Consider the following 23,196-nt stretch of genomic DNA (forward strand, 5'->3'; position numbering starts at 1 on the left):
ATTGTTTACTTTGAGTCCTTGGACAACGCTGCATATCACCACTCCCTCTGGAACCCATCCCAGAAGCGAATAAATATCCTTTGGTTCCTGAGAATTTCTCATCTGTGAATCAAGGTGATATAGAAGCATCCCATTTTCTAAGTACCTTCATGGAGTATATATGTATGGGGGCAATAGAAATACAAAAGGCTTGTCATTTTAATTATTCTTGGGACCAAAATAAGGTTATTAGTTTAATATCTGTCCACTGAGTCCTCAACCTCTCTCTCCTTGTAGCACATTCCCCCTCCACTGCCCCTTCTGCCCCAATCTGCATCCAAGTCAGAGGTATTTCTCATGAAAGGACCATAAAATGCTGCCAGGATATTGCTACTGACAAAGAACAGAGGAGTATGGAAGCAACAAGCTGCCAAGTAAGCACATTCAAGATTTGTGGGGAAAAGCAAAAGAGAACTGTCCAAAGCAGGAAAATGGGACATGATTCTTAGTCAATGTTTCAAAGAATCACTGTGAAGAATTGGTATTTGGTGGAATAATTGCTCAAACCAAGAAAACCAAAATTCCAGAGAACTGGCTAAGTGTTCTAAGTCAGGGCAATTCAATGAATGTTACCCCCTAGGGACCAGAGAGATAGTATAGCAAGTAGTGTTTGTCCTGCAAGTAGAAGACCAGTGCCTAATCCCCAACATCCCATATGCTCCCTCATGAACCACTAAGAATGATCCCTGAATGGAGAGCCAGGAGTAACCCCTCCCTGAGTACCACTGGGTATGCCCAAAATACAAATAAATATTAAATTTAAATAAATTTTTCAGTACAGTTTGCACCCAGTTATCTCATTTATCTCTCAAATGATCAGACTAGAAAACCAGTAACAGCCACATATCTGACACTGTAAATAATTATACCCAACAAAATAAGAATATATCACTTAAAAATATCAAAAAATTCTAACAGCAATAAAAATTATTTTCAATATTAAAATAGTATGATGTAATAGAGATATACATTAAAAAAACAACTTCCAGTTAAGGAAAGTAAGTGAGAATTCAAGTTAACAATGCCCGACACTGCCAGGAATGTGGAGAAAACCAGTATAACTAATCAGATAGTGACACTTTTTTTCAAGTCAATGCCACCAGCAATGGATTCGAAGGACCTGTTTTCTGAAGAGTGCCCAGGCAAGGTGCCTCTAAGTTAATAAACTATTCCAATCTTTTAGGAATTCAGCCCAAGGAAACGAATCATTAAGAAATAAACCTTGGATGAAGCTCAGGGAAGAAGAGAGATGAAAATATGAAAAATCAAGATAGGCAGAAAGAATGGGGTTAATGTGCTTGCCTTGCACAAAGTTGACCCTGGTTCAACCCCTCACACCTCATATATAGTTCCTGAGAACCACCAGTAATGATCCCTGAGCACCACCAGATGTGGCCAAAAATATAATTAAAAAGAAAAAGAAAATGCCTACCACAGGAAGGGAGCATATGGAACAGACACTGCCTTGGGCACATGGTCTCCTACAGCTGAGAAGAGGAGAGGGTAGATGAGCATAAACTGGGAAAGCTGGGGAAGCAGTGGAACTGACCCTTGGGCTTGGATATAGTTAAGGAGCAAAGAAAGAAAACTGGAGGAAGAATTTTGGAGGAAGAAAACTGGCTGCAAGAAGATAAATTCCTCCTACCTCCATCCCCATACACAAGAACTGCCACCTGCATTTCCACTGATATTCATAGATAAGCCCACCCCACTCTGGAAGAGGAAGTGGCAGCTGGATGATGAAATCCAAATGAGTGGGAGTGGTGTGATAATAACTGTTCTAGCTCACTGGAGGCAGTCTTTGATGAAACTCATGACATGGCTGTGAAATCATGCGCACACCAGATACAAACCAGCATAGTGCCAGCCTATAAGGTAACAGTTGTCATCCACAGTATCAATGGATATTCAACAAGAATCTTTGACTTTTACTTCTGAGTAGTACTCCATAATTTACTTGCAAAGCACTACCTTGTCACCATCTTTTTTTTTTTCTTTAACTTCACTTATGGAGCATTTAAAAAATAAGAACATATGCAATCTTTTTCTAAGGATACATTTTAAAAAGCGGCATAGATGAAGAGGCATACCCTAAATCATGTTCTTCTATGCAATACTGAAACTTGTGACCGCCTCTGTGGACATGCTGTCATCACTCAATAACTGTGATTAGATATTTTTGGTTCAATAAGAACCAGCAATGCCAGTATCTCACAATTTCATTAGAAACATAATGCAGGCATATTTTGAAATCCCTAAGTGTGTGGACAAGTCAGAATATTTTTTTCAAGGGACAAAAATAATATTTATCACTTCAGAAATTATCTGAAGATGGGTTTGACTCCTGATCTCCTCGCCACATTTCATTGCCTATCGCTGGATGTAGCATCTAATTACTTTCAGAGGAGGGTAAGCTGTGGATACTACAAAAGTTAAAAAATAAAAATTCCATTCCCTCTTATACTCACTACCCTAACAGTGCTTCTATTATGAAAAAAACAGGTGCCAGGTTTCAATAAAAACATTTTCAAAAGGTTTTTTTCCCTTTCTTCCTTCTCCTCCCCACCCACACCCCGATCTTTCTCCAGCTCCAAAATTCTCTAATAGAATTTTTAGTCTGAGCCATTTCCAAGCTCTTCAGTACTATATTAGATACATTAAAATAATAAAACATGGGTCAGAAAGATAGTACAGCAGGTCAGGTACTTGCCTTTCACACGGCTATGCTAGGTTGGAGTCCAGGTACCACATCTGGTCCTCTGTGTTCCCACCCAACAGTGATTCCTGAGCAGAGCCAGGAGTAAGCTCTGAGTACAGCTGTGTATAGCCAGATAATAGGAAGGCCATGATTATAGTCCTTTATAAAGACAGAGACAAGACAAGACAGAAGACACAACTCCAGCAAGGATAGAGATCACTGCTTCTAACAGGCTCCATCCTTTTTATCAGGCAAGTGGGGACAAAAAGTATATGTGACAAGTTTAAAAATAAGCCATGGCTCTGATTTTCCACAATGAACAAGTATTTATATCTCTCCACCCACCAGTAACTTCGAGGTGGGTTCCTAAGAAGCAGGCATAAAGGTACTCCTACACAGGGACTAGGTGGGGATTCTAGGAGGAAAGGGGACAAGGACATGTGGGACTGTAACAAGCATGCCCTCGGCATTTCAGAGTTGATCAGGGAGGCAGAGACTTCTAAGGGCTCACCACTTGGGAAGAAATTAACCAACCACCTCTTTCCCCAACTCCTGAGCAAGAGGTAGGTTTGATACTTCACTCCTGTCTCTCTCTCTCCTTCACAAGCTGGATACTTTTTGTGGGGGAGTCTTTTGTTGGATTTGATATGATCTTCAGGAAGTTAAAAGCAAGGGTCTGAATAACCAAAATGCAGAGTGTGAATCCTGGTCCTAACGAGGACTCCGGGTTAAAACCTCTTCCCATCCTGATCTTTGTCCCTGCAGTACGCAAAGCACCACCTACAGTGCAGTGCTAGAATTGTAAGGGATGAGAATCTGTGGTATTACAGGGTGAACGAGTCTTCAGTTGCCAATATGTGGGTGTCCCTCCAGTGTCAGAGAGTGACCCTCTCTTCGGAGGCCAGTCAGGCCCATTGTCAGTATTCGTGTGTAACAAAAACTGGGTGCAGGGCAGGTGAATGTACAGAACTGTGTAGACCATGAAAGAGCCCCATAGCCCAGGCCCACCCATCATTTAAGGAGACAGGCTCTCCAAGTCACATAGCTTATGATGAACTCTATGTCTTAGCTTGTACTTCCTCAAAACTTCAAGAAGAGCTCCTATCTCTGGTAACCATCTTTTTTTGTTTGTTTTTTCGGACCACACCGTTTGATGCTCAGGGGTTATTCCTGGCTAAGTGCTCAGAAATTGCCCCTGGCTTGGGGGGACCATATGGGACGCCGGAGGATCGAACCTAGGTCCTTCCTTGACTAGCGCTTGCAAGGCAGACACCTTACCTCTAGCGCCACCTCGGCGGCCCCTCTGGTAACCATCTTAAGGTTTAAAGTACCATTGTTCTTGTTCAGCCAAAATATTAGTAACCACCTTATGCCCTTCAAAAGACAAATGATCTTTTTTGAAAATGTGTAGGCGGGGAGCTTGCTTTGCTCACAGACGACCCAGGTTGGATCTGCAGTGCTCCAGATGGTCTCCCAAGCATCATCAGAAATAATTCCTGGGAGCAGAGCCAGGAGCATCATTGGGTGTAGCCCCAAAACAAGCAAAAGGAGAGAAATATTCTGTTACTTTCATTTTTTAAATATATCATTTTAATAACTTAATGACAGCTGAGATCACATCCTGTTAACTAACGGTTTTGATGTACAGTCACCACAACTCACCCAGGTTACTATTACTTTCATGTAAAATTTTTTCCTGTGCTGCAAACACCTGTCACAATGCCATATAAACTGAAGTTGGTACTGAAAGAACAACAACAAAAAAATCCCAGCTAATCACAACTGGCTGCCGGTTTCTTTCTCTGAGCAGTTGTGAACTTGAACCTCTAAAATGAAATTCTTCTTTTCTATACAGCAGTGGGATTCTCTTGAACACTGGAACCTCAGTCACCTCAGCCTCTGAATTACTTTGCAAGCTGGCCAGCTCTTTCTTATTTTCCTCAGGTTTCTTCCTCCAGTGTCACCTGATGAATAACTTGCTTTCTAATCATCCAATGGAAAAAAAAAACTACCCCTTCAAATCCCCCCAAATCCTAGTCTTTGGCCCTAATTAAGCTTCTTGCTGGCCCTTCTTGCTACTTACATATGTCTAAATAATTATGAGTGTATTGTCTATCTGACACCAAGGAAAGTAAGTTTTTGTTTTCTTCATGCTGTACTTCTTGTGTGGGAAAAGGAACATTTCTGGATGACTGCATGAACCCATGTTCATGGAAACCTGCATTCAATCTGAAGTTTGCATCATCTCCAGAGAACTACCTGAAGCATTACCTGGGCATTATCAACACCTGCCCCCACTTGCCCTCCAGCACAAAACTGGGAGTCCCCAGGTGTGGCCAACACCCCATAAAAGTGAGTCAATAAACAAGTGTCTGAATGGAAGAATAAATCCTTCTAAAGATATCACTAAACCTCTGCCTTTTTAGGGCTGGAGGGATAGTACAGTGGACAGGGCCTTGCATGTGGGTGGCTCAGATTTGATCCCCAGCATCCATATGGTACTCAGAGCCTACCAAGAGTAATTCCTGAGTGCAGAGTCAGGAGTAACTCCTGAAAGTCACCGAGTGTAGACCCAAAAAACAACAAAATTTTTAATTAAAAAATAAACCTCTAACTTTCATTTCTCACACCGAGAACAAAAAACTTTCAATGATCTTAAAATAGAACAACCCACCCCCATACACATACCAGAAATTTCACTTCCCCCATAAAGCTGTTCCCTAATGCTTTCCTTCCCCAAAGCTGCTCTTAGCAAGGAATGCCTAATTACCAAATACAGTTTTGTTTTGTTGGGCTTTTTTCTTGTTTTTGAGGGGGGAGTGGAAGTTGGCTATGCTCAGAGCTTACCCATGGTTATGTGTTCAGAACCAGATGGGGCTTGGAAGACCATTTGGGGTGCAAGTGATCGAACCCAAGTCTGCAATACTACTCACTGTACTATATATCACTTCAGCTTTTTTCCCCTTAAGTCCTTACAGCCTTTAACAGAAAGGACCACTTCCTCCTCAAAAAGTTCTGAGACTCCATCACCACATATGCTTCCCAAAGTACTGCCAGGAGTAAGCCCTGCGCACTGCCAGGTGGTTCAACTATCACTGCCATCCACCACTTCCAAAATTCTCCTCTGAGAGGTCAATTGGAGGCCTTTCTCTCCAGACAGCCAGCCCACCACCACAAGCTTTCAAAACTGGGCTTCCCTGGTTTCTCAAGGTAAAGTCCAGCTCTTAAAAGTCAGTCTCCCTAAGGTCTGAAACTCTTGTAATCAATCACACTTCTAGACTTAACAAGCCCAAACTGCAATTCAGTAACTTTACACATCTAAGTTCTCTCTTCCGATCTACAGCAAGGCATATCCAATCAGTCTGGTAATCCCAAGCATACAACCAAGACAACAACAACAAAATATTACCTCTTCCAAATTTGAACAGCACTACCTTTTCCTACATACAAATCCACTCCTACATCCCCAGTTAGGGGCTAAGGTCCTACAACCTGTCACTGGCCAGGAATTCACTCATTCTTATTTTCTTTTTTTCTTCTCTCATCAGCCTTTAGAATTCCTGAATGTCTTGATTCATTTGCAGTCTACTTCTTTAGATTATTCCCCATTGTTTATATTTTTAAACCTGAAATAGCCCCTAAAATGACTCGACTTTTTATACTTCCTCCTACTCCCCTAATTACATCAAAAGTATCTGCAAAATCGGGGTATGGAAAGATAATGCAGAGGGTACATGTACATTACTTTGTACATGATCAACATGGGTTCAAATCACCAGCATCCCACACGGTCCCCTAAGTAAGACCAGGAGTAACCCTGCTCATTGACAGGTATAGCCTGTCCCCCAAAGAAGGTTATGTAAAGTTAGGACCTTGAGAGAGAGTATAGGATGTTAAGGCACTTAGCCTTAAACACAGCTGACACAAGTTCAATCCCAAGCACTAAACAGTCCAAATCTACCAAAAGTGATCCCTGAACACAGGACCCAAAGTTAAAAAAGAAAAACAAAACAAAACAAAACAATTTTTTTAACTCCTTAAAGTACAGAGCACTTATATAGTATCTGCTATCTGATCCTGGCCCAATGCTCTGCCATCTCCTACCATGCAACCATCTGAACACTTTTAGATTCTGAAACTAACCCTCTTTACTCAGTTATTTGTTCAGCTAAGTGTCCATGTCGGAAATCCTTCTACTGCCCTTTCTGTTTTAGTCTCTGGGTCTTGAGAGCTCAGCTCTGATGCCATGTTTTCCAGCTATCCAACTTCCCCAAACCCTGACAGCATCTTGTGAAAAACACAAAGCAATAGTAGCAATATCACTTCAATGTCATCTTTTTCCCAACTAGTGCCTGATTCTGGATTCTTGAATACCTACAGCAAAAAGAGTGAATAAACAGAAAACTACAGAAAAGGCTTTGAGCTTGCACCTTCTTAAGTAGTCACCTCTTTATTTCCCTTTCCTGTCTTGTCTATCATATCCAGTAAGAGCTCTCAGAATTCCTAGTTCACACTTTTTCAGGGCCCAGGGGTATGATTCAAAGGGCTGGAGCACATTTTTTTGCATGCAGAAGCCATGGCTTCAGAGTTGCTCCCAGCACTGCACAATCCCTGAACTACTGGGAGCAATTCTGAAGCACCACACTGGGAGCAAGCCCTACTAGGTGTGATCCAAAAACAAACATATAACCCCCCCCCTCAATCTCTTCAAAGGAATAGATGTATTAAGCAAAGCCAGAAAGATAGTACTTAGACTGGGTAGGGCATTTGCCTTGCACACAGCCAATCCCAGGTTCAATCCCTGGTATTCCTTATGGTCCCCCAAGTACTACTAATACTCAGGAATAACGCCTGAGCATCAATAGGTATGACCCCAAAACCAAAACATTTGGGTTCATATCAATTATCATTACCAAAAAATAATTATCAATTCTTTTACAATTATTATAAAAGAATTCAAGGGCAAGGGTGCAGGAGCAATAGTATAGCAGGTAGGACATGTGTTACATACACAACCAACCCAGATTCCATCCCCGGCACATCATATGGTCCCCTGAGCTGACCAGGAGTAATCCCTGAGTGCAAAGCCTCCTGAACACTGCCAAGTTTAACCACCACCTTTCTCCCCACCCACACTCAAAAAAAGTAGGGACCAGAGAGAAAGTACAGGGATTAAGGCATTTGCCTTGCAAGTCTGCAGAACATAGTTCAATTCTTGGCAACACATAGTCCCCTCCACAATCACCACCAGGAATAAACCATGAGTACTTCAGGGTATGAACAAAAAAGGACAAAAATCAACAAAAAAAATAACAATAATGCAAAGCCTTAAACAAAAAGTAACAGTCCCATAACTCTACTCCTCCCATTTTGAGAGGGTCTACTCAGAAAAAAATCATTTCATCTTTACCTATTTTTGCTGTCAATTTCTAGCACAGTCTTAAAAAACCATGTCTAATATAGTTACTACATGTCTCAAGATTTAGACATTTCAACTCACTTCCTCCTATGGAACAGGAATCAGCAAATATTTTTATGAAAGGCCAGATAATAAATACTGTTGTCTCTGTGGGCCATGTAGGTTTCCTCTGTGGCAACTATTCAATTCTGCCGTTGTAATACTAAACAGCCATAGACAATATACCAACATATGAGTCTGGCTAAGTTCCAATAAAACTTTATTTAGAAAAGCAGGTAGTTCTTGATTACAGGAAATATTAGTTTCCCAATATAGATATTACCACCACTACTTAATAAACCAATATGTAATTCATAATTAAACTATAAACTGTGAATAAAGGTTTATGTAATTTTTCCTGAAGAAAAAGAAATGTCTTATTTTATAAAATTTTGTTTTCTGTGAACTGCTAACGTGTCAGGTGTTGCCAGCTCACACCCAAATCCTAAAACTATTCTCAATCTCAGTTCTATTTTCCCCCTTGTGTCTGTAGTCACCAATATTCTTTCTAATTTGCTTCTAAGCATCCCTTCTAGGTATTCTCCCCATTTTCCTGGAGCTCCCTTCCCTTTTTTTTTCCAGTAAGAGAAGATTCTTGGTTCTTCTCTTGGGTGAGCAGTAATGTTAACTCCCTAGGACACACATGAACAAGAGACACGTTTCTGCACTTTCCAAGTACAAACACACTTCTAGTCTACCTTGGTAGTTTGGTGACTAGTAAATCACAGGTTGGAGATGGATTTTCCCCTGAGCATTGTAAGAGCAAGCACCACTCCACTATCCTATTTCTTCCGTCCATTTGGTAAGGAACTTGAAACATTCTGCTACCTAATCATTTCTAGGCAACCTCTCTTCTTTCCTGGAAAGTTTCTAGGATCGTCTACTTTCTTTCATGAGGCTGGCATCGTAAGTTAGAATTATTTCACAATGCGAAAACTCTAGTCTCCGTTCTGGGAAACCCTCTTGTGCTATTTCTTCCTTAGTCCTGGCCTGCTGTTTTATTTTTAATGGAACTCCCATTACTACATTTGAATATTTGACCTGTCATGAACTGTACTTCTAATTTTCTCACATTAAAAAAAAATATTTTCCTGAGAAACTTCCCCAACTTATCTTTTCAACCCTTCTTTTTTTATAGTTAGTACTTTAATATTAAGGAAGGTAGCTCAGTAGTTAAGCACGAGTGAGTAGAACATGAGTAGAGCACTCTGCTGCATGAGTAAAGTCCTGGGTTTGAACCCCAGCCAGTACTACTCCCCCCCCACCCCCCCCGCAAACTAGAATATGGCGAAAACATTTGTGCACAATGGAATATTCAAACTGCTGTGATAAAATGCTTCTTTAACAAGGTGTAAGCATTGAATATTTTACTGGGAATAGCCCCTAGGAACCTAAGCACTGGTAGGGAGGCATTTCCCACCCCCCCCCCCCAAAAAAGAAAGAGGGCCAAAAATACAGGATCCACATTTATTTCAACTATTACTTTTATCTATTTTCTAGCACCGTATTTGGATGCATAAATTAAGTATGTTAATTTGAAGTTACCAAGGTTGGTCAAAAAGTGAGGGGCCAAAGTTAGAGGACAGTGGGTAGGGAGCTTGCCTTGCAGGCAGCCAACCCAAATTTGATCCCGGGTACCCTGTATGGTTAATTCCTCAAGCATCACCAGGAGTGATCTCAAAATGAAGAGCCAGAAGTGAACCCTGGGCATTGCCAGATGTGGCTCAAAATCAAAAACAAAAAGAGAAAGAAGGCTCACATAAGAGAATTATACAAGACTTGAAATAAAAACCTTTCTCTCTCTTGGGGCTGGAGGACTGACTCATTTAGGCTTGCCTTGCACATATAAGGTCATGAATCAATCTCCAAAACCACCATGCGGTGCTAAGCAGCAGTAGTATCCAGACAGCTCCAGTATACCAATAATCCAGATGCACCAAACAAAATGTGCAGGCACCGTGGCCAGCATGAGGCAAGCACCACTGTAAGTCCTGACAAATAACTCAACCCAATGTTCAAGAGCACAAGTACAGAAAGCAGCCCACAGCCAGCACGTGTGCAAGCACAAATAAAAAAAGTACAACTCTGGCAAGCACTGCAGCAGAGTGAGATATGACTGCTGGTTATCACAACAGCATCAACAATAATAAAGACAACAATGGGATACTGCACACAGTCCCCTTTGCACTCCTGGGCATGGCCAAAATCCATAAACAAATAAATAAACTCAGAATAGAAACAGAATAAGAATAAACTTATGGTAATATAGTTCAAAGAATAGAATAAGAATTCTTATTCTAAGAATAATCTCATTCTAAGTAAACCATGACTATGACCTATCAATTCTGCTGCTTGGCATTTACTCCAAGAACACAAAAACAGTAATTCAAAAGAATATATTCATACCTTGTTTATTGCAGCACTAAGAGCAATAGCTATGATATGGAAACAATCTAAATGTCCAAAGACAGGTGAATGAACAAAGAAGCAGTAACATATATACACTGGGCAACAAATATGCAGTCCATGAGAAAAGACAAAATACCACAATCTGCTCCAATTTGCAAAGAACTAGAGGGCATCGTGTTAAGTGAAATAAGTCCATGGGAAAAGAAGAAATAACAAAAATAAAAGAGTAAATACCAGAGAACCTCACTCATTCATGGCACATAGGGAAACAAAACAAGAAAATAGTATCAAATGAAGACAAATCCTTAGCCTTTGACTGCAAAACTGAGATAAACAAGTAGTGGGATACAGGGAGTTAGGAGGAAGAAAAAGATGAACACTTGATAACATAAGGATAAAGATAGAGGGTCTGGGGAACTTTTATGGAAATAGAGGGGCCAGTAATTTCATTCATCAAAACTATTTTAATCAGGGGCAAAGAGACAGCACACTGGTAGGGCATTTGCCTTGCATGTGGCCATGCTGGGAGGGATCCAGTTCGTTTCCCAGCACCATGTGGTCCCCCAGCCTGCTAGCAGCAATTCCTGAGTGCAGAGCCAGGAGTAACCCCTGAGCACAGCTGAGTGTGGCCCAACAACCAGTCAATCAATTAATCAATAAATAAATAAAGTTAAAAAAACTATTTTCATCATGTTATCTAAACTAAAATAAAAATACACATAAATAAAATAGTAGCAATGCTTTTACTAAGTGAAATGTCTTTATTTCTAGTGACTCTAAATAGTGTCATATTAATGTTATTGTGATAAGACTGCTGTATATGATAGTATAAAGAAAAGAGTGTAAAATACAAACTACGGTAGGTCTGTCACTGTGGATTAGAAACATTCCAAAAATGATATATCTACAAAATTAGAACTGAATGGGACCTTTGAGATCAAATGGCAAATACTTTAGTTTTAATGATGATTGAAACACATGTGTAATACAAGAGAACTCTTTAGTCAGGAAAAAAAGTATTTTAATTCCTAATCTTTAATCCTAATACTTTAATTTTAATGATGATTGAAACACATATGCATATTTTAAGAGAACTGTTCATCTCTTCAGTCGGAAAAAAAATGTAATTTTAATTCCTACTCTGGTGATAAAAATCAAATTGGGGCCAGAGACATAGTGCAGCGGTAGGGTGTTTGCCTTGCAAGCAGCCAACCCAGGACCAAAGGTGGTTCGAATCCCAGCATCCCATATGGTCCCCCTGCCTGTCAGGAGAGATTTCTGAGCACAGAGCCAGGAGTAACCCCTGAGCACTTCGGGGTGTGACCCAAAAACAAAAAAACAAAAACAAAAACAAAATCAAATTGGTAAGAATCACTATCAGTGGCATTCATTCTCTGTAGAGGTAGAAAAGCAAAAGGTTAGACACTATCAGAACTATCAAACACCACACTAAAGTAAAACCTAAATGTTTTTTAGTCATCCACCCCAAAAGTTAAAAATCACATCTGTAAACACAGAACTGAAGAAACCAACTTCCTGACAGCCAAGTCCACTTCAGATCAAAATCCTCAAAATTCAAGCTATAGGGTCAGGGATGTCTCCTGTTCAGTAGGAAAGTGTATGGCTAGCATATGTGAGAATCTGTTTGATTCTCAGCATTGAGCATTTCCAAAAAAGGAGGAAGTGAGAGTTAGAAAACAGCTTAAAAGGACTGAAGCCCATATTTTGTATGCAAGGAGCCCTGGATTAAATCCTGATATAGCGTGGGCCCCTGAGCATTGCACAAGCTTCAAGTACTGAGCAGATATAGCCCTTCCCAAGCATTACAAAAACAAAACAAATAAGGAGTCTGAGCAATGGTGCAATGATAGGGCGTTTGCCTTGCACGTGGCTGACCCAGGACAGACCTCGATTCGGTCTCAGGCGTCCCATATGGTCCCCCAAGCCAGGAGCAATTTCTGAGTTCATAGCCAGGAGTAACCCCTAAGCGTCAGCAGGTGTGGCCCAAACACCAAAAACCAAAACCAAACAAAAACAAGTAAAACAGAACACTCAGTGTTAAACTTGTAGCAAAAAAAAAAAAAAAAACGGTTTCCGTACTGTCTTAAGAACACTCACCAGTAACACAAGACCATTTGATAATTATACTTCAATGTATTTTCTTGAAAACAAGTATGTGTTGGCAGAGAGGGGTAGGTGAGTGTGTGGGGGGGAACAAAGCTGAACAGAAGAGGTACTGAAAACCATTGGAGAGGGAGGTGGGTACATTGTATCTGGTGATGGGTATGGTATTAAAATAATATACACGAGAAACAATCATTAACAAGATTGCAAAGCACTGTAACTCAATCAATATAAAAATTAATTTTTGATCATTTTTCCCAGAGTAATAAAGCTGTTTTAGAAAGCTATACCTTTTCATGAATAAACTAAAACCTTTGCTTAACCTTTGTTTTCCCCAACAGAAGAGAGCGCGAACGCAGCACCCCACTACCAAAAATTATGCAGTTGAGTTTCCCACAACTGGGGAAATCGCAGGGGTCAGCACATCAGGAGTGCAATGGATAAGCCTCACTCTAGGAAAACCACCTTCGTGATTATGGTATCTTCCCTGCCAAGTAAGTATTACTTTTTTCAAAATTACATTTTTCAAAATTACTTTAGTGAGCAATGTAATGCCTCTAGACTGGGACTATAAAAATACCTAGGTTCTGACCAGAAGGGTTGTGACTTCTCTCTAGTCTCAGTTTTCTCATTTGTAGAATGGACACCAAAATCATTTTTTGGGAGTAAAGATAGAAGAGTTCTATTTCAATGAACTGTCACAAGGCAGTGACGATGAAGCACAGTGAATGGGAGAATTTAGCTCAAGCAATGAAATTCCTCTTTGGACAAAAGACTCAGAATTAATTGTCTTGCAGATGATTGTCCAAAAGTTCACAATTATTCAGAAGTATGAGAATTAGATTTCTAAGGCCACAGCGATAGTACAGTGTGTAAGATGTTTGTCGTGCACACAGCCAACCAGCATTCCATCTCCAGAACCCTATATGGTCCTCCAAGCCTGCCAAGAGTACATAGAGCTGTAAGTAAGCCCCAAGAAATGCCAGGGTGGCACAAAAATAAAAATAAAAACAACACACACTCCCCAAAGGGGAAAAAAAAATCAAATAATTAAATTTTTTTGACTCTAATTCAGACTTCTTAACAGTATATCAACTGGCTTGTAAATTCATAAATATAGCAAAAGTGTAGGTCAGGATTTAGAGACTTTCTATTTGGAGCACTCAGAGTAGGCAGAGGTTAGGAAGATAGTCTATAAATAAATCACAAGAGTCTAGAAAAATAAAAGTGAGGGGGGCCCTCATGGCAAAAAAAAAAAAAAAAAAAAAAAGGCTGGAACCAATGGAACAGAGAACTGATTTTGACCCTGTCATGGTCAGTTAGGAACCACTGAAAATAGCTTGATAAAAACTACCATCCAAGAGGACCTTTAAAGTACATTGTAGGGCTGGAGAGATAGCACAGAGGTGTTTACCTTGCAAGCAGCCGATCCAGGACCTAAGGTGGTTGGTTCGAATCCCGGAGTCCCATATGGTCCCCGTGCCTGCCAGGAGCTATTTCTGAATAGACAGCCAGGAGTAACCCCCGAGCACCGACAGGTGTGGCCCAAAAACAAAACAAAACAAAACAAAACAAACAAAAAAATAAAACAAAAGTACATTGTAGATAAGATGGATGGACCTTTCAAAAGTAATACATACAAAAGTAATACAAACCAAATAATTCATAAGATAAATATAAATAAAACCTTGAGAAACAAAATTGCAAGCAATTGTTAAAATTCTTTATATTCACAAAAGCCTTCCATTTCAACTCTTAATTATTAAAATCAGTTTTAGAGTAACTGATAGAAAGGAACTAATTACATCTATCTGGAAAGATAGACAATGACAGACAATGACAAACCAAGTAAACCCATTGAAAGAGTCAGACAATAATCAGTTTTTATCTTTGAGATAAATAATGAAAGAAAAATCCCATATTTCTGATCATTTAGGCTCAGTATTGCACTCTAGCAGAAATAGGAAAGCTAGCTAATGTTTTAGATTCATAATCTAAAAACATCAACTAAATTTGTGGAATCCTTTTATGAAGAGATGGTCCCTCCCCCCACATCTATAATTCTGTTAAGGTAAAACACAAGTCCAAATGTTTGGGTTTTTTTAACTATTTGTTTAAAGACAAGTAACAGATTCTGAATCTGACAAAAAGTCCCTTCTGTTCAGGGTTGATGATAGAAATCCTGAAGCATCTTCTCCACATCTTATGTGTGGTTATCTGCAGGAACCCAGAAAGCTACCATATCCCACAGTCTCAGCTGCTCCACTCATTATCTTCAGTACTCTCCTGAAGATCTAAGACTTTCCATTCAATATCAATTGCAAAAGACTATTTCAAGCTTTGGATGTTGTTGTTGTTTTTAAATCATAGTTCTTAATCTTCTTCTACCTTCAAGACCCCATTTTAAAAAAAAAGAGGAGTTGGAGAGACAGTATAGCAGCAGGTAGGGCACTTGCTTTGCACATAGAGAACCAGGGACTGATCCCTCAGATCCTTCACATTGTCCCAAGAGCCTGCTGGGTGTGACCCAAAATTTAAGAAATATAAATAAGTATTTTTGGGGGCCACACCCAATAGTGATCAATAGTTTCTCCTGGCTTGGTGCTCAGAAATCATTCCTGGCAGATTCGAGGGACCATATGAGATACCAGGGATCAAACCCGATTTGGCCAATTGCAAGGCAAACACCTTACCCACTGTGCTATTACTCTGGTCTCCAAATAAATTAATTTTAAAAAGAGGAAATAGTCTATAAAAGCTCTGGTAGAGCTTAACAAGGAAAAAAAATCTAACCCCATCAAAAAATGAGGAGAAGAAATGAATAGAAACATTTGCAAAAAAGAAATACAGATGTCCAAAAGGCAAATGAAAAAATGTTTCACATCATTAATCATCAGAGAGATGCAAATCACAAATCAAAACAACAATGAGATATCATCTTATACCACAGAAACTGGCAAACATCAAAAAAGACAAGAACAACCAGTGCTGGTACAAATGCTGGGAGAAAGGGATATTCAGTGGGAATGTCAACTGGTCCAGCCTTTTTTAGGAAAACAATATAGACATTCCTCAAAAATCCAGATTGAGCTTCCATATGACTCAGCAAAACCCCTCCTGGGAATATGCCCTAGGGATCCAAAAACACAATGAAGAAAAAGGCCTCTGAATTCCATATTCATTGCAGCACTAGTCAACACTAACTAAAATCTAAAAACAAGATAGAAACAAGCTCAAGAAGAGATGAGTGGATATAAAAACTATAATTCATCTACACAATGGAATACTACACTGTTAAGAAAAATGAAATTTACTATATATGGATAGACATGGAGATTATGCTTAGTGAAACGAGTCGAAGATAGAATAATCTCACTCATTTGTGGGATATAAACAATAAAAAGATAATCTGGTAGTATTACTCAAAAGCAATAGAAACAAAGGTCTGAGGACCGATCCATGGTAGGAAGCTTGCCACAAAGAGCCGGGAAGTGCAGTTAAGGTTAAAGAAGTAACCATCATGACAATGATAGTTGAAAATGATCACTCAGGACAAGAACTGGATACTGAAAGGAGATAAAGTGATATGCATGATACCTCTTCAGGAACAATATTGCAAACCACAGTGCTTGCGAGGGATATATATGTCTTTGTCTGCCCATAGAGGGAGAGGCAGAAGGGAAGAGGAAAATGGGATACTGGTGTTGGAAAATGTATACCAGTGAAGGAAGGGTTGGGTGTTGGACATTGTGTGACTAAAAATCAATCAAGAACAAATTTATAACTGTGTATCTGTATCATGGTGATTCAATTTAAAAAATTATTTTTTAAAAAGAGAGAGAATACTATTCTAAATATGCAGAGCCAGCCTGTAGAGTAACAAACAATTCAAATTATTGCATGATATGACTGAAATCAATTTTAGAAGTTTTTGCCAAGGCAAGTACAGAAAACCCTGAAAAACAGGGAAGTGGCTGAGAATAGGCACCTCCAGCCCATGAAATGCTCCTACTCTCTAAATCTAGGAGTCAACAAGAGGCAAATGTAAAACAAGTAACACCATCTATATTATATATATATATATTATATTATATATATGTGTGTGTGTGTGTGTGTGTGGTTCATCTAATTTGTCTAACAAGCCAGTATAAATAGATATGGCCATCTACTTCAAACTAATATTCTACTATCAAATAATATGCTGTTAAAACTGACTTAGGGCTGGAGCAACAGTAAAGCAGGTAGGGGCAATTGCTTTGATATATAGTCTGTAGTACTAGTACTTGAACAAAGACCTGGGTTTGATTTCCTGACACCCCTTATGCTCCCCAACGCCTCATCAAGCTCAAAGCCAGGAGTAACCTGTGAGCATCACTGGTCCCTAAACAAAACAAAAGTAACTACTGACTTAGTTTTATAAATAACTATGTAATCATTCATTTATATCACTATTTATTTATTCATATAATTGGTCTTTTTTGACAGGTTTATATCAGAGTAATTTATATCACTGATCTTTTCAGAGTTTTCAGACTGGCATGTATTACTCATTTATACCATTGGTCTAGGAATTCATGCCACAATGAGCAAAAGAATCACAGAGAAGAGCATGTTGCTTTATCTAGTAAGCAGTATCAATTTCAAGATAAAAATATACCCTTTGGGGCCAGAGAGATAGCATGGAGGTAAGGCATTTGCCTTTCATGCAGAAGGATGGTGGTTGGAATCCTCGGCATCCCATATGGTCCCCCATGCCTGCCAGGGGCGATTTTCTGAGCATGGAGCCAGGAGTAACTCCTGAATGCTGCCGGGTGTGACCCAAAAAACAAGAAACAAACAAACAAAAAAATATGACCTTTTTGAAATATAAACAACTTTATACCTATCATATTCCACTAGTAAATAAGTACTAAGTAAATAAGTAAATAATCAGTAGTTGAGAGACTACATGGAATGAATTTATAAATGATACATTCACTAGCTGGCTCCATCACTATATCTGATTTTATCCTTTTACATCCCAATGTTTCCCAAGATGGACAATACCACTGGCACCCCATCCCTGCCTCCCACAAGAGCATGATAGCATCAGGTATAATGGGGGGAGGTACTTTTCTGTTTGTTCTTCTGAAGAAAGTCGATTTCCAGGAGAGTCACTGAGGGGGAGGTATGTGTGCCTGGGGGTAGTACGCCAAATAAGATTAGGAACTTCTGCAGAATCTACCTCAAAATTCCAAATCTATTATTGTTACTCACTCTAATAATGATTGCAATTTAAATAGCTGATTACCATTTACAATCCACTGTAAAGTTTATCCATGGAGTAATGCTGAAGTTCCTTAGCAGTCTTTGCTTTCTATGAATTGAACTCCTATTTAGATTTTAGGTCCACCTCTTAGATCCAGGCTGAACTCTCAGTTTGGAGGCATCTGATTCTGCACCCAGAAGTTAGCTGCTTGTGACCAAAGTCCTGAACCTCTTTTGCCAATTGCTGATTAAAAGCCACACAGAATCTCCACCAACTTCCGAAACAAATGTCTATAGTTCCTATTAATAACTCTTACAGGGAAATTACTGCAGGCTTCCAAAACACCTGAGCGAGGAAAATACAGGATTTAGTGTCTTATCAGGTGCTATATGAAGAAGAATATAGCACGACGAAAGTAAAAGCCAAGACAGTGCTTACAGAGAGCAAAGATATTTTATTGAGACTAAGAACAGATATCTGAACGGCCATTAAAACACACACACACGTTGGTAAAAATGATGGCAGCAGAAGATAGTGGAAGTTTCTCATTAACAATTTAATTCCAAATGAAAAAGAAAGGCAGTCTGCAAATTCTTTGGATTTAATGAATTAGATAACCTGTTTGTTTATTTACAAGTTAAATGACCTACAAAAATATTTCAAGAAATATAAGTAGCTGAAAATGAATAGATAAGATCAAGTACAGAAGTTAAGGTACTTGTTCTGCATCCTGCCATCCCCAGTACAACCCCAGGCCAGTGAATATGGTCCCCTAAGCATCCCTAGGAATGATTCTTGAGCACAGTACTAGGAGTAAGCCCTCACACTTCTGGGGATGGCCCCAAAACAAAAAAGGGAATGAGGACTGAAATACCTTACATTACCTTATAACCCCCTTTTCTAGATTGGATCTTGCTTTTTTAAGTATTTACTAGTTTTAACTCGTCTAATCATATAATGTGCATTTTTTAAAAAGTATACCTTTTCCCAAAAACCCAGGTTCAATCCCTGGCATTCCATATGGTGCCCTGAGGACTGCCAGGAGTGATCCCAGAGTGTGGAGCCAGGAGTAACTCCTGAGCTTCACCAGAAGTCGTCGTCCCGTCCCGTTCCCTCCCCCCCCCCCCCCCCCGCCAAATATAAGTATAGTCCTTTTTCTTAAAAGAAAAAGTAAAGTCATGGCAACACTTGTAAATATCTATCTAAAATCAAAAGTGAAATTTTCTATTAAATGTCAAAGATGTTTGTTTAAAAATACAAAAATGGCAAGTAGTACACAGTGTTTCTCTGAATTTTCTAGAAAATGTAAGGGATAAAAATATATATAAACTGGAAAACAAGATTTTTGTAAAAGTATTACTTAAATATGTGACTGTTCTCCTGGAAGCCTTGACAAGGCTTGAGGGGCTGAAGTGATAGTACAACAGTTAGGATTAAGGCATTTGCCTTGAACATGACTGACTCAAGTTAAATTCTGGCACCCTGTATGGTTGGGCTCCTGAGTCCAACAGGAGTACTGCCAAAAGCGGCCCAAGAAGGAAGGAAGGGAGAAAGGGAGGGAGGGAGGGAGGGAGGGAGGGGAAGGTGGGGAAGGGGGAGGGAAGGAAGGAAGGAAGGAAGGAAGGAAGGAAGGAAGGAAGGAAGGAAGGAAGGAAGGAAGGAAGGAAGGAAGGAAGGAAGGAAGGAAGGAAGGAAGGGAGGAAGGAAGGAAGGGAGGGAAGGGAGGGAAGGAACCAAGCAAAACATTTATAAGGTGTTTATACAATGCTGTTTATACAAGATTTATACAATAAAAATATATATATTTATACAAACAATAATTGCTCTGGAAATAAATCTCAAGCATTCTTCAAGTATGATGTAGTTATAATTCTTGTCATTCCCACCAAGTCAAACCAACTCTGGTTGTTACTATCCACTTAAGGAACTAGACTATGGCAAAGGCCAGGCAGGAAGGGCCAACCTTCTCTATATACTTAAACTTACTGTATACTCGGCATCATACTGCAACTGACTAAATCAGCTAAAAGCCCACAAAAGGACAATTTTTCATTAGTTTTACTTCGTAAACACAGTTACAACTGCACAATTTATATTCATCTTAAATTTTCTATCACCCCAATGAAACCATTTATAAAAATTTCTCCCTCTCATTTTGTGGTTTATCATATCTGTAACAATCTGGCCATTTCGTTCAGTAACAGAGACAATAAGTTGGCAGTTCTCAATGAAAATAAAGAGGTGACTCCATTTCTTCGACTATGAAACATGGATGTTTGACCTAAGATTTTAAGATTTAGAATTTGAAAATTCTAAGATTTTAAAATTTAAGAATTTAAGATTTAATTGCCCAAGCTAGCCCAAGCCTGATGAAAGGGAAGACCGTTGAACGATACCAGGTTTTGCATCTGACGGCTGTGTATACATCCTGTCCCTAGCCCAATGGCTTAACATCTGGCCAGAGACCAGACCCAGCCAGTTTGGAAAGGACTGAGGAGAGGAAACTAAATATATCGGTTGGTACATAACAGTAGAAAATAGGTACCCTAGGGATTCCAGGTCTATAAGGTGGTATAGGGTGACTGGGCATTCTCAAATGCTACAGGCCAACTAGGACAAAAATGATGAGATAATTATAGAGGACTGATTTTGTCAGCCACAACTGAGCAGAATATTTCCTGGCACCATAAAAAGACCTTGGGGTTCGATAATGAGCATGTCTGGAACCTATAGTTGTTCCCATGACAGTATGTTTCAAGGGCAGAGAAACCTGTATCTTGTAGGCCAAGGGAATACCCTTTCTAACTTCCCTAATACTTACTGTCTATGCAAAAAAAAAAAAAAAAAGGCAAAAGCCTCGACACACAAGTCCTCCTTCCCTTTTTTTCTTTTACTTTGTTGTTGTTTAGTTGTTATTTATTGTAGCTGTAGTGTATTTGATTGTTGCTTCTTTTTTTCTCCCTTTTCTTTTTTTAAACTGATACTGATAGTTCCTAGATGGAATCCTCCCAGCTTTTTTCCCCCAACAGAACTTGAATCATCTTGTTCTGTCTCATAAATTGAAGGAGTGGGGGGAAGTGGATGTACCAGGTGCAGTCACATGAACACCAAGTGGAAATAATTATCAGGCCTAAATACCAAACCCAAAGACAACGACAACAGAATCAAGATCTACAACAAGTTATATACAAAGAGGACCTGTTACTATAACAGTCCAGGAGGCAAAGTGGGGAGGTCCAGGATGCATGCTGGGAATAGGGGCGAAGGGAGTTTAACACTGGTGTTGGGAGTTGCCTTGATTCATAGGCTCTATGTACCTTAAATATACCTGTGAAAGACTTGTAATTCATATTGGTCTCAATAAAAATTATTTTAAAAAAAATGATGAGATGAGAGCACACCTGTAGCCAAGTACCTGAGGTGTGAGTGGTGGTGGCTGCACTATGTAATCTGTCTTCAGACTCCCACAGCTCCAGGAACCTTGTGACAGCCATTTCCATGGCTGTCAATCTCTGTGAGGAATCAGCAAATGGGACTTAATACATTAACATCCACAGTGCACTGAATTAAATCCTGACCACCATCATCTGCATCATACCAGACACAAAGAAAAATGGGAGGAATTCACCTGCACTGATGAATGAAGAAGGACTGGGAAAAATCCAAGCACACAAGAATTCTCTAATTTCTCGATGAGGAATCCAAAGTAACAATGATAAGGATGCTGCTTACTGAACCAAGGAAATCAAAGAGCTCCAAGGAAAGAAAATACATGAGAAAACCAAGTAAAAATGACCAATCTGATAAAGAAGGAGAACTGAAAACATAACTGGGAAGCAGGGGAGCAGAGCAGAAAGAGAACTCAAAAGACACAGGCCTTTTGTGCAAGAGGCCCAGATTCAATCCTCAGCACTGCATGGTCCCACAAACACCACAAATAGCAATCCCTAAGCACAGGGCTGAGGGTAGTCCCTCAGCATACTGAGCATACTGGTGGGCATCATTCAAAACAAAAATAAAGAAACCCACAAAGAAGCCAAGCAGTAGAATGACCAGAGAAACAAAGAAGTTTACTTGAGGACAAGATGCAGGCAAACATTTTAAAAGAGGAAGGTGGGGGAGTAGTAAAAAAACAAAAAACACTGATTAGAGATGTATGGGGCAGTCTGAAAAGCAACATTATCTGAATTAGAGAGGTCACAGAAGGCAAGGGTGGAGAGATTGGGAATGGCCTTTTAAGAGGAGAAATTGCAACTGAGAATGTCCCCAATCTGAGAATCAAGTCCCATAACCTGATCCAAGAAGCTCATAAAATTCTAAATAAAATAAACTCAAGAAGAACACTAAGATATGCTGTAATTAAAATGGCAAAAGCCAAATATAGAGATAAAACCCTAAGAGTAGCAAGAGTACCAATAAAATTATGTACAAGGGAACCTCATAGCACTCACCACAGATTTATCGAACACGACACTACATGTCAGATGGGAATGAAACTCAAACAAAAATACTCTATCCAGCAAGATTATCACTCACATTCAAAGGAGTAACACAATGCTTTAATGATAACAGCTAAAATGTTCATGAGTACCAACCCAGCCTGCAAGACATAGTAAATGGTCATTCATAATGGCACAGATGCCATACCTGGAAACTTAAACACTTAAGATACTTAAAACACAAAATGCAAGAAACATTTTTGATAAAGGGGAATAAGAGCAAAATGGAGTAAGGAAAGCCTCAACAACTGGTATTGGCACAACTGGTCAGCCACTTGCAAAAAAGCGAACTCAGACCTCCAGCTAACACCATGCACAAAGGTCAAATCCAAATGATTAAAGATCTTGATATCAGATCTAAAACCATACGGTATATAGAACAACACATAGGTAAAACACTCCATAACATTGAGACTTAAGGCATCTTCAAGGAGGAAACAGCACTCTCCAAACAAGTGGAAGCAGAGATAAATTGATGGAACTATATTAAGCTGAGAAACTATTGCCTAGGATACAAAAGCCATCCACAGAATGGGAGAAACTATTCACCCAATACCTATAAGATAAGAGGCTAAGGGCCGGAGAGATAGCATGGAGGTAGGGTGTTTGCCTTGCATGCAGAAGGATGGTGGTTCGAATCCCAGCATCCCATGTGGTCCCCCAACCCTGTGATTTCTGAGCGTAGAGCCAGGAGTAACCCTTGAACGTTGCCGGGTGTGAC

At 39.6% G+C, this 23,196-nt stretch overlaps 1 protein-coding gene and 1 non-coding gene across 4 annotated transcripts in view; both read right to left on the reverse strand.

Annotated features, from left to right (window-relative positions):
• CHD6 (chromodomain helicase DNA binding protein 6) overlaps positions 1-23,196 on the reverse strand; it is a 238,513-nt gene that overhangs the window by 163,367 nt on the left and 51,950 nt on the right. The gene's annotated exons all lie outside the window — the stretch shown is intronic.
• On the reverse strand, positions 13,067-13,230 carry LOC126019320 (U1 spliceosomal RNA). The gene has a single exon (XR_007499047.1). It is a non-coding gene; the product is annotated as a U1 spliceosomal RNA (small nuclear RNA).

The sequence above is a fragment of the Suncus etruscus genome, chromosome 9 (genome assembly GCF_024139225.1).
Source record: "Suncus etruscus isolate mSunEtr1 chromosome 9, mSunEtr1.pri.cur, whole genome shotgun sequence".
Classification (NCBI taxonomy): domain Eukaryota; kingdom Metazoa; phylum Chordata; class Mammalia; order Eulipotyphla; family Soricidae; genus Suncus; species Suncus etruscus.